At 43.3% G+C, this 15,974-nt stretch overlaps 1 protein-coding gene across 3 annotated transcripts in view; it reads right to left on the bottom strand.

The window, feature by feature from the left end:
- FBXW7 (F-box and WD repeat domain containing 7) overlaps window positions 1-14,362 on the bottom strand; it is a 176,497-nt gene extending 162,135 nt beyond the window's left edge. Inside the window, exon 1 of one of the 3 annotated variants that reach the window (XM_083862053.1) lies at window positions 14,296-14,362. The gene's annotated coding sequence lies outside the window, so the exon portion shown is untranslated. Of the gene's footprint in view, window positions 1-9,675; window positions 9,692-10,251; window positions 10,270-14,295 lie in introns of those variants that run through there. The other 2 variants (XM_083862051.1, XM_083862052.1) reach the window with 2 other exon arrangements.
- Window positions 14,363-15,974: the final 1,612 nt, after the last annotated feature.

Here is a 15,974-nt window from a genome sequence, read left to right as displayed (position 1 = left end):
GGGTTTGTAACTATCCTCAATAACCAGCACTAACATAACAATTGCCACAAACTTCCTCCAAACAACATCAGTGTTTTCGCCTTGACTTTGGCTGCACAATGCCAGCAATCCTTGAAAGCATTAAAATGAAGTCTCCTCTCTTACAATTTCTAGATTTGCTTCGTTAACAAGTAGCTCCATTATTATGTGATTAGAGACAGGGCCACCAAAAAGGAAGGGAAAAAAATGTCCTTTTCCATCTAATTATCATCAGCTAGACTAAAAAGGCCAGGTAGGTATTTCCTCTAAACTTCTGTGTTTAAACCCTGTGAAAGACAATTTTACTAGCAGCAATATACAAGTATTGAAGCTGCATAAGGTGTTGACACAGAAAATAAAGCAAAATAGTATGTGAGAGGGGAAAGTATATGTACTCTTACTCATATTTACCAGTGAAACACCTCTTTTCTAGAAGCAATCTGAAGTTATTCTTTTGTTGCCATTTCTCATCTGCATCTTTTCATCAAGCACATTGCAACTACTGATTTATTTTATATGCACAACAACCCAAGCAGAAAATGCAAGTTTCATCATTATTACTGCAACTTCTCTAGAACAAGATTCCCATTTGTTACACTGGATATAGCATTTGAATTCTCAGTGAAAGTTCTTGTAACAGAATGGCAGTAAAATATTTGTCCCTACTCAGAGATAATATGTACAATCAGCCAAAGTTCTATCCTTTGTTATTCAGCAAAAAATAATCTTTATTTATAAAATAAACAAGTCTGCTATCTAGGACAGAGATAGCATCCCTCCCTCTACACTGTGACTCTCACTATCAAGCCATGAGATAATATCCTCCTTCTGGAATTAAGTGCTTATTCTAACAATAACACTTCAATAGCATGTGAAACTTTTCAATTAAACAGTTGTCAAGGAGCCTGATAAGGTACAGAAAAACAACTGATAGCTGAAATGAGTCATACAACAAGTTTTGCAGACTTCCTAGTTCCTGCCAAACAAATAGTTAATTGGTGAGTAGTCAAGAGGCAAACAAATGATCATTAAAATTCATAGCAAAAAGAGACAGATCATTTAATTGTAAAGTATTGATCACCTTCTAAGGTTTTCACTTAAAGCTTTTTTAGACTTTTGGGGCCTTTTGCCTACTATTGCACCACTGACATGTGCTAGCAAAGAAAACAGCAGGACGATACCTATTGCAAAGACACCGATCCTAAAGAGTTACACAATGCTTTTCTTATACTCTCTTTGAGAGAGGATAAACATGACTTTCAAACAGCAATTAAAAATATTTTGGACATATTATTTCCCTATTTAAGTCCTGATGTCACACTTTGCTAATTCTCCCTGCCCATACCCGATCAGGTCTTCCAACAATACTATAGTCTAATATTCACTTAGGCTGGGAAGATCCATACAAGAATCAATCAAGAACACAATACGCTGCCTGATATTTGTGATCAACTGCACTTTTCGGTTTGCTTAACTTCCAAAATTAATCCTCTCCTTCAGTTCAATTCTACTGCTCTCACAATACAAAGGCAGTGGAATTTATGTTCCTAAATGACTTAAGCATACTTGGAAAGTTCCACTCTTCAGAGATTAACTTCTTGCTCTTACAAGTAAATAAACAGAAGCTTAGACTAATGATTTTTTATCAATGGAAAACTGACAATTAGTCCTTTTCTGAGGGAACAAAAGGACATGACTAAGAAGTTTGACAAATTTACATTTGTAGCTACTGATGCAGCAAACATTATGCAAGTGCATAGCTTTCTACAGGTATTCTAATGGTCAAATCTACATGTATACTCCAGAGACTGCAGGGTCAAACCTAGATTTATCTTATCTTCACCTGTATTCCAGAAGAGCTAATATGAGAGCCTATCACTAGTAGCAACTGAAAATTAACCACTGAGTTAAAATACTTCTAAATACTAAATACTTCTAACACTACTAAAATAAAGATACTTCACAAGTATCTTTGGAATTTCCTCCATGCTAGCAATCAATTTAACACTAAAAAAAAAACTACAAAAAATTTAAAAGCCTATGACATTATACAAATAATTCAGATAATTTAAATAACTAGTACTTTAAACAAACACTCTAAGTTACATGCCTTTAACACCTTAATACCTCAAGATCTAGCTTGCAGAACCCTCCTATATATTTCTACACATAATACATTCTTTCAATGAATACATTTATAGGAGTGTTTAAGAAATAGACTCTATAATCTGTTCTTCTAGATTCTTATTCCTAAACACAACCTATTTGTATAGATCTAGAAATCACCCAGTTAAATAAAAGCTTTAGAGGCATATAGAAAACTGAAAAGGATTAAATTTACTTTTCTTCACAAAAGTACTCACAAGGGATGATAATAAAATTGAAGTTCACAATGTGCTCTTAACATTACAGACCAAAAAGAAAATTTCAATCACAAGAGCTGAATTTTTGTTTGCTCTGCCTGGTTGCAACAGTTGTAATGCTAACATGGAAAACTTGCTATCTATCATTTCAGATAGATCCTAGTGTTTCTTTATTTTTTCATGATCTATAACATCAATAGAGTGAAACTTCAGCATTGCTAAGCTGATGTTCTAACCATATCAAAAGATGACCACAGAAACGACCATACAGGAATTGCCATTTCCTGGAGACACAAATGAGAATTTCTCATCCTTCCTTGAGTACCCATCATTTTCACAGGCTCAAACAATTCTTCAGCAAACATGCCTCCAGTATAGCCTAAACTTCAGATGCAGAGCCATTCACAGAGGTGACTTCACTGATGAAACACCAGTAAGTAACACTGCTACCCAAACAGCATCTCTACATTTCTACAACAAAAATCACATAGTGAAGGAGCATCTGCCGTCTGTAAGAGGTGAGCTCTTACAGAAAAAAGTGCTTAAATATAGAAGGAACTGGGACCTGAAAAAATGGTCCTTTTAGGAACAGAGATTCCCATTTCAAGGGACTATGCCAGAGGCAAGTGACATGAAAGGCAAAGAATAGTAATGATTCATTGTCCCCTGCAACACAAACAAGAGGAAGCAGCTAAGGAAGGATGGAGAAGCCACCTTCAAAACATGAGTGACTCTTCAGGCAACAGCCAGCAGATCTGTGGGATTTGTTGCAAAAGGATGCAACAGAGATGAAAAATTTTACAAGGGTTCAAGAAGAAATTGTACAAGCTCTCAGAAGAGAAATCATTCAAGAATTTCTGAATAAACAGAAACAACCTCCGGCTCAGAGATTCCATAACTGAAAGTAGTTGGAGAACAAGCATGAAATGAAAAGCATCTAAAATTTATCTTGTTCTCTATGTTCCGCATGCATCCATTTTTTTTGAGATGGGTTGTGTGAAGAATTAGGGAACTTCTGGGTTCCTGGACAAGATTTTCACTTTTATGGCTATCAGACAGAAAATATTAGGCTAGAAAGAAAAACTGCTAGTACGATCCAGTGGGCCAATTCTTCTAGACTACATTTAAAACTATTTACTAAACACAATTTAAAACAGAACATTTCAATTAAAATATATAAGTATTTTAATTTTTTTGACACTTCTCCTAAAACTGCCATCTTGATAAAAGATATTACACTCAAATGTTTTAAGGAGCTTGACCTTTGATTCAAAATATTAGTTACAAAATTAAATCTCCACTGGAATAACATTATTCATTATTCTCCACTAAAACAGCCACAGCAGTTTCATGGCTTTGCCTCATGGACACTGTGTCTGTGCAAGGGCTTACTTGGCAACAGAATGGTTCTACTACTGAACAGTTCTTGCTACCATTTTTCTCCAGAGAAAAGCTAAATTATTCACTTTGGGTTTATTTGCAGGTTGATTTCCTTCTGGGGAAAAAAAAGTCACAGGCATCAGCCTGTTCACTAATTAGGGAGACCTCTATAGCCTGTTTGTTCCCTTTCCACTGCACATCTCAGTGTTTCTGCCATCCAAATTCAAGATCTCCTAGTGTAAGGAGTGCATTCAAAGTGTAAGAAAGACTACTTGAGCACGTAAGTTTCTCAGCTGCCACCACTCCACTACACAATTTGGGAGAGTAGAACAGAGATAACAAACCTAAACCACCAATACCTCAGTTGGAGGACGTGGTACTTTTGCATTTTCTCATTTTATTAGCAGAAATCAGAACTGAGTGATTCCACAGGAACAAGAGAAAAAAATATTTATAAATAATAAAAACTACAATCATCTCCTACCAAAAATACCTAGTATTAGAATGTGAGAAAACACACTTACTGCATTTGAACTTACCTGCATTTGAAAGAGCCAGTAAATATGATTTAATGTGTTACAAACAAATAAGCCATTCATGCATAGCAAGCTAGCTGAAACAATTGTTTGGAGAATACGATGGCAAAACATATGCAGGTTGATATCAGAGAATTTACACAGCATGGTTTCTGGAAAGGAAACCATGCTTTTTCAGGCTAGTAGAATTTTATAACAACAGTGAACTAGAGAGAAATTGCTGAAAGAAAGACTTTCAAAAAACCTCCCTCAAAGTCTCAAGAGGCCATTAAGTAAAATTAATATTGGTGTTAGGGGAAAACATTCATGTTTAGATGCCAGCAGTAAAGCATCAAAAAGAAAAAGCAGTAAGTGGTCTGTTAATTTACGGAAGAGGGTTAACAGCAGAAGGCCACAACTCTGCACTAGAACTGCAACACATAGTAGTCCCTAATGGTCCAGAAAGCAAAAAGCGGCAAAACTCACTCACATAAAAGCTATTAAGGTTAAGATAAAAAAAAGGAACCTTAAGAATTTCATGTAGTTTAACTTCAAGCTAGACTGGAAACACACAGCAAAGAAAATAATCAGCAAGGCATTGTATGTCCAGGTCAATGTTTTACTCATCAACATTCTAGATCTTAACAAAAAATTCAGAAAGAAACACGTTGACTCTTGACAATCCGTACAAGAATAATACTCAGAAAAAAATTAGGATGTGTATTAAATATTTTGGAGAATATTATATTTGGTACTTTACAAACTCAATACAGCATTTTATAGGCACTTCGTAAATATACAGCACTCCTAGGCAGGCATAAGAAATGGTCTGAAATGTAGTTTAAGTTTAAAAAGGTCAAATTTAGTAACAGGCATCTTAAAGAGGAAACCAAAAATCATCAGAAAGTTTGGATATGTTAATTGTAACTGAGAGATGCAGAAGAATATAAAGGAAAAGGTATAGAAAATAAACCACTAAGAACTTTGAGTTTAACTGGATTTTTGTAACAAAAAAATATATATTCAACTAAACTGGGGTTAAAGCATCACAAACAATGTAAAGAAGAACAGAACTACTTGAGGCTTTATACATCAAACTTTTCAGTGCCACAGTACATTTTTGTGAAAAGTGATTCTGAAAAAAAGATAGACACACCTTATAATGAAATCCTACTGCTTTTCTGGAGACGACAACTGATAAGCAGAGAGAATAGAACAAAAGTTACACTCTCAGCTTCACAATCAATAGAATTCTTGAATGCAATTTTCCCCCCACTTTGGCAGCAGTCACCAAGCATAGCTCCACACAGCTCTGCAACCACCACAGCATACATTGCCTCTACCCCAGCCAGCAGGTAGGGTATGGGGAGTGGTGTAATAGTCTGGCTGCAGGATCTGACATATTGTGATAAGGGAGGTCACAGGAGATAACAGGACAGTAATCAGGACTGTTACTGCAGTGATGGGATACAGCAGCAGACAGAGGACAAATCCACAGGAAACTAGGTTTAGTTAGCTCCACTGCTCACAGAACAATTTGCTTCCTTTGTGTTTTACAGATTTGAATACTAATATTTCTGTACATTGCAGCTTTGATCACTGTGTTAAACGTAGCTCTGCTGAATAAAAGGATTAGTTTGTCCAGATTGGCACGCTTATGACGGTGATATGAAGAGAACTTGAGGGAAAAACCTTTGAATATCAAGCACATGCTCTATTTTAAAGGTTGAATTGGCAGTAGTAGCTGAAGGTGGTTTATTTCATGCATACAGTTTAGAACATGATACATATGACAATACTTCTGCAGTTCAGTATAAGGATTGTAAACACTTTCAGATTACCTACGTTTGTCTTGATGTTAAGAGGGTGAATGCCACTGTCTCCTTACAGAAAAGGCTAAGAAGTCAGGCAAGAGCAGCACCCATGTTGGTTCACAACTAGCTGGATTTCAGAAGTGGACAGCACAACCACAAAAGCAAAGAAGGGACATGGGAACAAGATTCACCCTTTAGTTTATAGCACACACTCCACAGCAGATCATCAAATCACAACCACAAGGTTTCAAGGCACAGCTAAGCTGATCTAATGGCCAGTGCCCAAAGGATTCACTGCCAGCTGTGTGTCCCCCGTGCCAGCTCTAACACACGTTCCATGTCACACTGAGACAACTCAATTTGCTTTTTAGTTCCTTTCTCACTTAAATTCGAGGAACTAAAATGATAGAAAATCAATAGCACAAAATTAATTTGAATAACCTTGACAAAAACTTAGATTAAACCAATAGCTAGTGCAGGAAGAGATATGGGTAGGAGAAGCTGTTGGGAGCCACTCCCTTCAGTAGCAACTAGGCAGGTCAAATACAATATGAAATGACAACCCCATAAAGGACAAGTGAATACAGCATTTCAACCTTTGTGACATTTGAAATTATTTTATGAAGGAAGGGTAAAATGTTTAATGATAAGTTTCTCCTTTTCAATCTTGGCTATGTCCTGCCTACGCAATCAATTCTGTTCCCACCACACTGCAGTGTAAACAAACAATAGGAATGAGAAGGACCAACACGTTAACATTTCTTTTGTGCCACTAAACAAGCTTTTGTTTTTCCAGTCATTCCCAGCACCCTTTTGAAAGGTTCCCACAGCCTGTGTAAACAGCCACAAGCTGAGCAGGATGACTGTATGTACCTCCTACATAGGCAGGCAGCAACCACAGCATGCAGCTCCCCTCACTAGACAGCCACACACCCACCCCACGAGGAGACACCACCCACCTCTGCTCTTCAAACAAAACTCCTGCCTGTGCTCCTGAGTCACACCGAGTGTTATCTACTGCTCCCACCAGGCCAAACGTCAGTATAATGGTGGAGCTGAAGTTTGACCCTCAGTTATTTCACTATCAGCCCTCTTCTTTTCTGTAGCACATCAGGAATTACTTGATTTCAAACTAGTCAAGCCTAACAGCGTTCAAAGCACAAATAACAATAGATTCACTATGGCAATAAGCTATAAAGCTGGGAATACAATACACAACCTGAAGTAATGGAATCAGAGAATGGTTTGGGTTGGAAGGGACCTTAAAGATCATGCAACTCCAACCCTTTTGCCTTGGGCAGGGACACCTTCCTCTATACCAGGTTCTTCAAAGCTCCATTCAGCCTGACCTTGAAGATGAGATGAAAATACAGGATGTCTTGGAAACAAACAAAATGTAACTGTGCACTTCAAAGTTGTTTTGCTACAGCAAGCCATGTCTAAGAACTGCCCCAGTTGTAGTGCAGTCAGGTATGTAAAACCTTCAAATTTAGGTTAAACATCTGGACAACCTATGGAAGCAGCCATTATGGAGATACTCAGGGTTATTTACAGAAACACTTCTGTATTATAATATTGCAAAATATAAACTTCAGCCACCTGTGTATTAGAGCCCACCTAAGATATTATTAGTAGGACCTCTTTCACACATATAACCAGTCCCCTGAAGACACACAATGTCAAAACATAGTTAGCATTACTACCATGTTACTAAGGGGCTACCAAAGCCTGCACGTTACTCTTGAAATGTTTCATGAACATCAAATGGCTGTTCAGAGCCGTGTACCACACAGTTGGTAGAGCAGAGCAAGTGCAGGGCAGCACGAAGTCCAGCAAGCTGGGAGAAAAGCAGCAACCAAGTCTAGCTGTTACCCAGACCACCAACAGCACAGGCAGAATCCACCTGCTGCCCCAGATAACACAACTAGCAGAAAACACCATGAAAGCAGAGGGATACAACTGCCCCCTTCCACCAGAGGCTTGTCATAAGGGTCGTGTGTGCCCCATCTTGGCTACACAGACAAGTTCAAACACGGGCCAGGTGGGGACAGCATAGCAGGTCTGATATTGCCTCCCTCCTCCTCAACTCTTGCAGGCAATTAGCAAATTAAGAGAAAAGCAATCCCCAAACAGTGTGCCCTAAACACATTGATCATTTCAAACTCATTCTTGCTGAAAGATCAAATAGGGACTACTATTTAGGCATGTGGAGAAACAAACAATGACAAAAGCTTCCTGGCAAAAAAAACCCAAAAAAAAAACCAAAAACAAAACAAAACAAAAAACAACCCACTGAAAACCACAGCATCTTCGCCTTAGCACGCTTTAAAGGATGCTGAAGATTAGCCCCCAAGATCCATAAAAACTGTCACAAAACTGTCACTATTGTACTCTGTAGTAAAGAAAAAAAAAGTTACCTGCCATTGCAGTGATCCACCCACTCAGAAAAACACCACAGATCTGTAGACATGATCATCAGCTCTGGCAACAGCAGATGAAACTGCCACAGCAGAACTCAGAAACCAACGTTAAAAATAACTTAGACAAGGGTATCTCCAGGATCACAGTTTCAGGGCCCTTTTCTGTTGTGCTAGATCATCTCTTGCTTTGAGTATCATCGCATGAATTAAAACAAAGTGACAAGATATAAACAGCAAGATAAGTAAACACTCCTGGCAAACTGCAGGTTTACTGGCCCGAGCTCAGGGCCACAAGTAACGCAGCTCAGCAAAGACACAGACCCAATGGTGAAGCAAAGGTGAAGACATCCTGTTTTCAACAGAGATTCAGCACTATGCCAAGCTGTGTGGGATCACACTTGCCACAAAAGATGAGTAACATTACCTCAGAAAGGTCTGAATCCATAGCTGCAGTTTTTGGTTATTATTTAATGGTTACAGCCTTGAACATTAAAGAAAATACTTTCTAGCATATTCTAAAGCCTTATTAGGCAATGAAGAAGTCAACAAAAGCAATGTACCCGCTACTGTCAGGTCTAGCAAAGAAATGCTAGATTTTGCAGCTACTGCAATAGCTAGTGAGCAACTTCTCAAGCATGAAGTATGCTACAATGCTGAAAAGGCTTGCACTTGCCAGGGATCACACTGAGCAGCTTACCCTCCTAAAAAGGGAACTTGGGGAAAAGCTTGAAACCCTTTCTTCCCCATTGGCTTATGATGCTTTGGTCTTGTTAGTCATTTAGTAAAACAAGTAGCTTGTCCTGAAGTAGCCTGTTCAATTCTGAATTCCCTGTGACTATCATCATTCCTGCAGATATATACAGACACACATTCTATCCTGTAAAGCACATCCCATATTTTACACAAAGACAGTAATAACCTTTCACATGCAATTTTGCAATACAGCAAACTAACTCCCTATAAGCATAGGCAGGTCCTGCACGCTACAACAGACCTAAATGTAAAGTTTCACCTTTAAAACAACACGGTAGACTTTATCCTGAGAAGCACATGCTCCAAAAGTAGACACCAGCATCTCTGAGAACACGGAGTTAATGTGTGCAGTAAGGACATTATGACGGTCAAAGAGGGCAGAGTTTAAGTAGTTACTGTCAACAACACACACCCAGGGTTTGCAGCTCCTGTCCTTCTGAAATGCACAGCCATTGCCACAACCTACAAGAACACAAAGCCACAGCTGAGTAACTCTGACTCTGCATGACCAAATTAAGAAATACTTCAATCTATCAAAAGGACCCACCAAAACTTCATGTGTAATCAAGTCTCCACCACCACCCTTAAGCTCTTTGATAAACCGACCAAGGAAACACACAGGGGAAGTCTCTGGAAACCTGTATCATGTAAAGGTCACCTCCCACATTCCAAGCCATCCAGAGCAACATTTCTTAAGGATGAAGTGCTGAAGAGGGAGAACAACAAGCTCTGACACTGGACCAAGAAATTGAGGAACAAGTGAAGGGTACATAGGAACAAGTACAACGATTATCCCAGAATCAGTTCAGATTTTTTACTTTCAAAGAGAGACCCATGTGCAAAGAGGGAGAACAGGAAGGGGAAAGATTTAATTTATTATTACAGCCTAGGATACTGGAGTGACGGGACTCATTGATTGAGGTTTATGAAGAGTTTAAGGGGAAATTACTGCAACTCTCTTGCAACCTTCCTCTAACCTCCCACTCACCACAGCTCCAGCTCCACAAGGCCAAATCTCACCACAACACATGCATGCCTCTCAGCTCCACCCTAGGGCAGCCCTCCTGCCTCGGTAAGGAGGCAGATCTTGTGCTTAGAAAGCGTTCAGCAGTGTGCCCTGCCCTCTTGAGTGCACTTCATGTCAGCCTGTCCATGCTGAAGAGTTCATACACTTCTCAGTGCTGCTTCTCCAGAGAAGTATCAGGCAGGTCACACCATCTGCACCACTGAAAGGTTTTCAAAGAAAAAAGCATTTCAAAACATTCACATTTTGGACGCCTTTGAACAGGAAGCATTACTTAACCCTAACTACCTCAGAGCTGTCCCTCTGCTGTAAGCAGCCACTCAGTCTCAGGTCACAAGATGAACTAGACTCACCTAGGCCAGCTTAGCCAGGCACTACCTGCAATGGGCTTCTTCAATACTGGAGCTGCTTAGAAAGCACACAGACCGAGCAATTTAAAGAAATCCATTTCTTTCCCCTCCACATCCCAATGACCCCTGCCCACAAAACACCTAAGGTGTATCAATATGTTAATCAGTTTCATAACAATGTATTTGGGTTACAAAAGTCCAAACATCACTCAACTTTTTATGAGAGTATTGAAGGGAAACTGTTTTTCTTTTTTTTTTTCCCAGTATAAGCTGAGGTAAATAACACTGCAAATGTATAATACTGGTGTAACTCTAAATTACAGTCAAAACTGAAAACAGTACATACTATTTTGTTTGGTGGAGTTTTTTTCTTCGTCTCTTTTATATCTTAAAACATGCCACTCATCTCTATTTTATGGCCATATTTGTGTTTGGTCCAAAAACTACACAAATTCTGCAAGTTCACAGTGCAACAGCCACCACCAATCACGTTGAAGGGATTTGGATTGGGAAAAAAGAGCTGTTTGAGAGCAAATCTTGCTGTTGCAGCTACCTGTAAGAACACAGGTGCTGAAACCATCAAACCAGAAGTGTGGCATCAAAACAGCACACATCAACACTTCATCCTCCAGCACAAAGCAAAGCCAACTGTCTCAGCTCAAGACTCAGGCAAAGCTTACCTGAACTAAGCAAGCTAGTTTTGGACCATATTTCACACATTTCTCTTATCAACCAGCTGTGTGTGTTGGTAACATCTTCAATTTAGTTACCTCAGCAAATGGGAGAAGATGTCTGCTGGTAGGTTAGGTATGACATTATAGAAAAAAATGCATTGTTTAACTCTTAAAATAATTGCATTGTAAAAATAACTGCAATTGTTTCACAGAACACTGAGAAAACAAAATAGTGAAGAGCTACTGAATTACACAGATCTGCCTATTTAGCAAAAACAAGCAGTTTTGAGGAGATGAACACGTATTTTTTGCCAAAGTGATCATGAACAAAACTGAATGCAGTAGTTCCTTTTACTCTGACATTTCTTACTTTTGAAGTGCTTGACCTTACAGACATAAATCACGTCCACATTACTGACAAAAAGAACCTAGTAAGGATCTATTAGAAAATGCATGACTGCAGTGTATGCACTGATACAGGACAAACACTGGAGTAGGTAACCAGAACCACTGGTACAAAGACCCAGGCAGGATTCACACCATTGCAACAGTTTAATTACTCCAATTCCCTCTTCCTGCCCAAGAAATGTCCCCTCACAAGTGAGCCACAATACCTCTCACATTCATTGTAGCCAAAAAGCATCCTGCATATCCAAAGTTCTCAAAGAAGAAAAGTAAATGTGTAGTTTAATATTGAAGTAAGAGCCTAATCAAGCTGCTATATTTATTTATTGATTTTGGCTGAACACAGAAGGGAGCTAAAAATTGATTACTTGATTATTTCACCAACAATCTTTACAAAGTGAAAGATGGAGAACCACCTTTCATTTTCTACTAAAAACAAAACTGAGACAGGTGAGGAATGGACAGGGATTTTGTGCTCTTCCTCTCTCCTAACACAGGAATAAGAAGGTTCCCAATACACCTGGTAACACAATTATTCAAAACAAGGACTGGTCCATTCCTCCCTCAAAGCCACCAAACACGTTCACCCAAGAGGAAGCCACTGAGGGTTGCCAAACACAGAGAAATGACACAGCCCTAAAGAACACACTGATAGCAGCCGGAAGGGTGTTCTGGGCCAGGACCTGTAAGCACCTAGTGCTGCCTACAGTCATTCACAGACATCCTCTGCTGATCACTGAGAGGCACAGGAGACTGGGCTAAACTGTCTTTGCTTCATTTAGCCAGAAGAGCCTGTGTAGTAACCAGTGGCTGTACCACCACAAAGCAAGATAAAGAAGTTTGTTGACAGTAAGTCAGTTTCTATGCTTGCACAGGTCTAGGTCTTCATCAGACAAATACCTAAAATCTTTGTAGCCTTTGCTGTCACAAGAGACTCTCTTAACGTCCACAGCAGTGATCCCAGTAAACAGATTTTGTCTATCCAGAGAATACATAAAGCATTTCAGTACTGAACCATCCATCAGTTTCCACAAGTTCACTAAAGCACAATACTTTGTTATGGAAGAGCATTTTCATGAGCAGTTACACGCAATGTTTGCTGTGTCTTTCTAGAATTACCTGATACACACAGTCCACATAGGACAAGGCTGAAGCTCTGCAAATAAGGTCTTTATGCTACTTTTATTTCAAGTGTAATGCACTGCATTGCATGTGCTCTTCACAAAAAGATTCAGAAGATTAAATACGTTCATTAAACACCATCCGAATTTTAAAAACTCTATTTACTTTGAAGAGACAGAAGAGTAGCATTCCTCCCAGTTTAAAAACATAGCCTGGCCTAAATCATCACACACCATTCCTTTCTCTTACTGATTCAGAGACAACAAATTCCACTGAAGTAGTGAACAAAACTTCTGCAAAGTACTGCATGTGCACATAATAAGGGGAAGTAAAGTTAATTTGTCAGTCTACGTCTAAAGAGAAAAAGGATTTCTTCCCCTAAACCAAAAAGTTATCTGTTATAAAAGCTTTCCTAACAGCTAATGCAAATGAAAATCACATACTTTCTGATAAACGCTTATGTTTCCAAACAGACACCATTATATTAGTAAATCATTCAGCTTGAACAGAGGACCTACACTGATTAGATATAAGCTGCAGTAGGAGGAAAAAATCTAAGCCTTGACAAAAATAACTTTAAAAGTATGAAGTGATATACCCTTTTGAGATATTTATCAACCTGGAACACCAACAAGAATGCATTAAAACACCACAAGTTTTGATACAGCTTTTCCTCAGCGGGAAATTATGCACGGGAGGAAACGCTAAAAAGCAAAGCAAAATAGAACCCAAGAAAATACAGTCCCATTCCCAAACGAGACCCAACTTTCTCCAGTCCCGGAGTGAGGTTTGGAGTAAAAGCAAAAGCACTCTGGTGCCTCGTGAAGCAGCAACTACTCCGATAAACAGGAAGAGCCAACGCTACTCCTGGCTCTTAAAACACATTGAAAACACTTCACGAGGAGAGTAAGCAACTCTTCAATAACGTTTTTCCGCGGCAAGAAGAGCTGGCTGTATTTTCCGCCCAAGTGTTATGTAAATGAGTGGGCAGGAGGCAGCCGCGGGGTCTGTGAGGAGCCACTCAACCTACAGAGAAAAGCAGGAAAACGGGGGAGCGGCTCGGGGGCTGTTTGGAGCCCTCGGGGCTCACAGCCGTGCGCTCCCTTCCCAGCCTTGCACAACTTTCCGCCAGTTCCGCTGGGCTCCCGGGCGGGGACGGGACGGGACGAGGCTCCGAGCCCTCCGCCCGCCGCCTTTGTTCGCGGGGGCCGCCGCTGCCGGCACAAAGCGGGCGGCACAACTTGGGGAGGAGATCTCGGCCCTGCCCGGGGCCCGTGGCGGAGCAGCCCCCCCTCCCCTCCCCTCGGCGGGCAGCAGACCGTGCGCGGCCGGCAACGTGAGCCGCATGGGAAAGGGCGCCGGCCCCTCGCCCGCCCCGGCCCCCGCCCGCCCCGCCGGCAGCCCCTTCCCGGGGCACGCAGCCCCTTCCCGCGGCGGCTCCTCCCGCCCGCACTCACTTTTCGGGACGGGCTCCGCTGGGCTCTCCCTGCGCTGGCGGGGCGCGCCTTCCCGCCGGCGGGGCGATGCGATGCGATGCGGGCGGCGAGGCCGAGCCCCCTTTCCCCGCCGGGAGAGGGTCCGCCGCCCCCCCGCCCCGGGGCTGCCGCCGGGGGCCGGCTGGCTTCAAAGGGGCGGGCGGGTCCGGCCCCCGGCCGCCCCGGGCGGGCTGCGGACTGCCGGCGGCCCTCGAGGAATGCCCCCCGGCTGCGGCTGTCCCGGCGGCGGATCAGGTGCGCCGCCGCCTCCTCTCACATGGAGCCGCCGCCTGGCCGCCCCTCGGCGCCCCCCGGGCCGGTCCCCGCGCCGCCGCCGGCCGGGAGGCGAGTGGCTCGGGCCGCGGCCCCCGGCCCGCTCTCCCTCTCATGCACCGCCGGGCCCCGGCTGGGCGGCGGGGGGGCCGTCAGGGCCCCGGCTGGGCGGCGCGGCGGGGCGGCCGGGCGGCGGGGCTCGGCGCCGCGGCCGCTCCGCTCTGCGGCATGTGGGGAGAGCGGCGGGGCGGCGGGGCAGGGCCGGGCCGGGGACGCCGGGCGCGCTGAGGGGAGAGCGGCGGCAGCGGCGCCCCGGGATCCGCTGGCTTCCTGCGGCGCCGGGAGGGGGCGGGGAGGGCGGGCGGGAGAGAGAGAGAGAGAGAGAGAGAGGGAGCGAGCGCGGCGGCGGCGCGGGCGGATGACAGCGGTAACCCGGCAACGCGGCCCGCCCCGCCCGGCGCTGGCGCGCAGCGATGATGCCGAGGGCGGGCGGGTGGAGCCGCGCAGGGCCCGCCGCGGTTCAGACCGGGACAAGGGCCGGCCCCGCGCCCGCCCCGCCTCGCCCGCCACGGGAACCGCCGATGCTGGGTCTGTCCGGAGCCCACCGTCGGAAGGGTTGGTTTACCCTCGGTAAAGCTTTCAAAAACCGGGGCTCGCTTGTCCCCGGCAGCACTTTGTCAGTCGGGCGCCGCGAACCCAGGGAGGAGAATGATGGTGAGCCCGGCCCTGCTCTGCCAAGGCCGCACCAGGCGTTATGGGCAGGAGGCTCTGACAGAGGCAGTTCGGTTGGCATAAGGCCCCTGAGCTCATGGAGTCCAGCTTTGAACACCATCGTGGTCAACCAGACCACAGCATTGAGAGTCACATCCAGTCATTCCCCAAACACCCCCAAGGGTCCCATCAGCACCCCAGGCAGCCCCTTCCAAACAACCCTATCTGTGAAGAAAATCCTCCTCGCCTCCAACCTAAACGACCCCTGGTGCAGCTTAAGACTGTCTTCTTATTCTATTACTGCTTGCCTGGGAGAAGAAGCTGGCCCTCACCTGGCTACACCCTCTTTTCAGGCAGCTTTAGAGTGATATGGTCATCCCAAGCTGCCTTTTCTCCAAGCTAAACATCCCCAGCTCCCTCAGCCACTCATCACAGGGCTTGTGCTCCAGTTTATTGCAGAGTTGTGGCCGTCACATGGGAGCTTCCCCAGGCATCCTTTGGTTTGTGATGCTTCCCCAGGCATCCTTTGGTTTGTGATGCTTCCCCAGGCATCCTTTGGTTTGTGATGCTTCTCCAGGCATCCTTTGGTTTGTGATGTTGAATATATGGCACTGTTCAGTAAAAAAGGTAAAAACAGAATACTTAATTGTCGATCATTAGGTGTGTGGGACAGCTGG

This window comes from Zosterops lateralis, assembly GCF_965231275.1.
Source record: "Zosterops lateralis genome assembly, chromosome: 5".
NCBI lineage: Eukaryota > Metazoa > Chordata > Aves > Passeriformes > Zosteropidae > Zosterops > Zosterops lateralis.
Note: the sequence above shows the minus strand (reverse complement) of the source record. Positions and strands in the feature narration are given on the sequence as shown.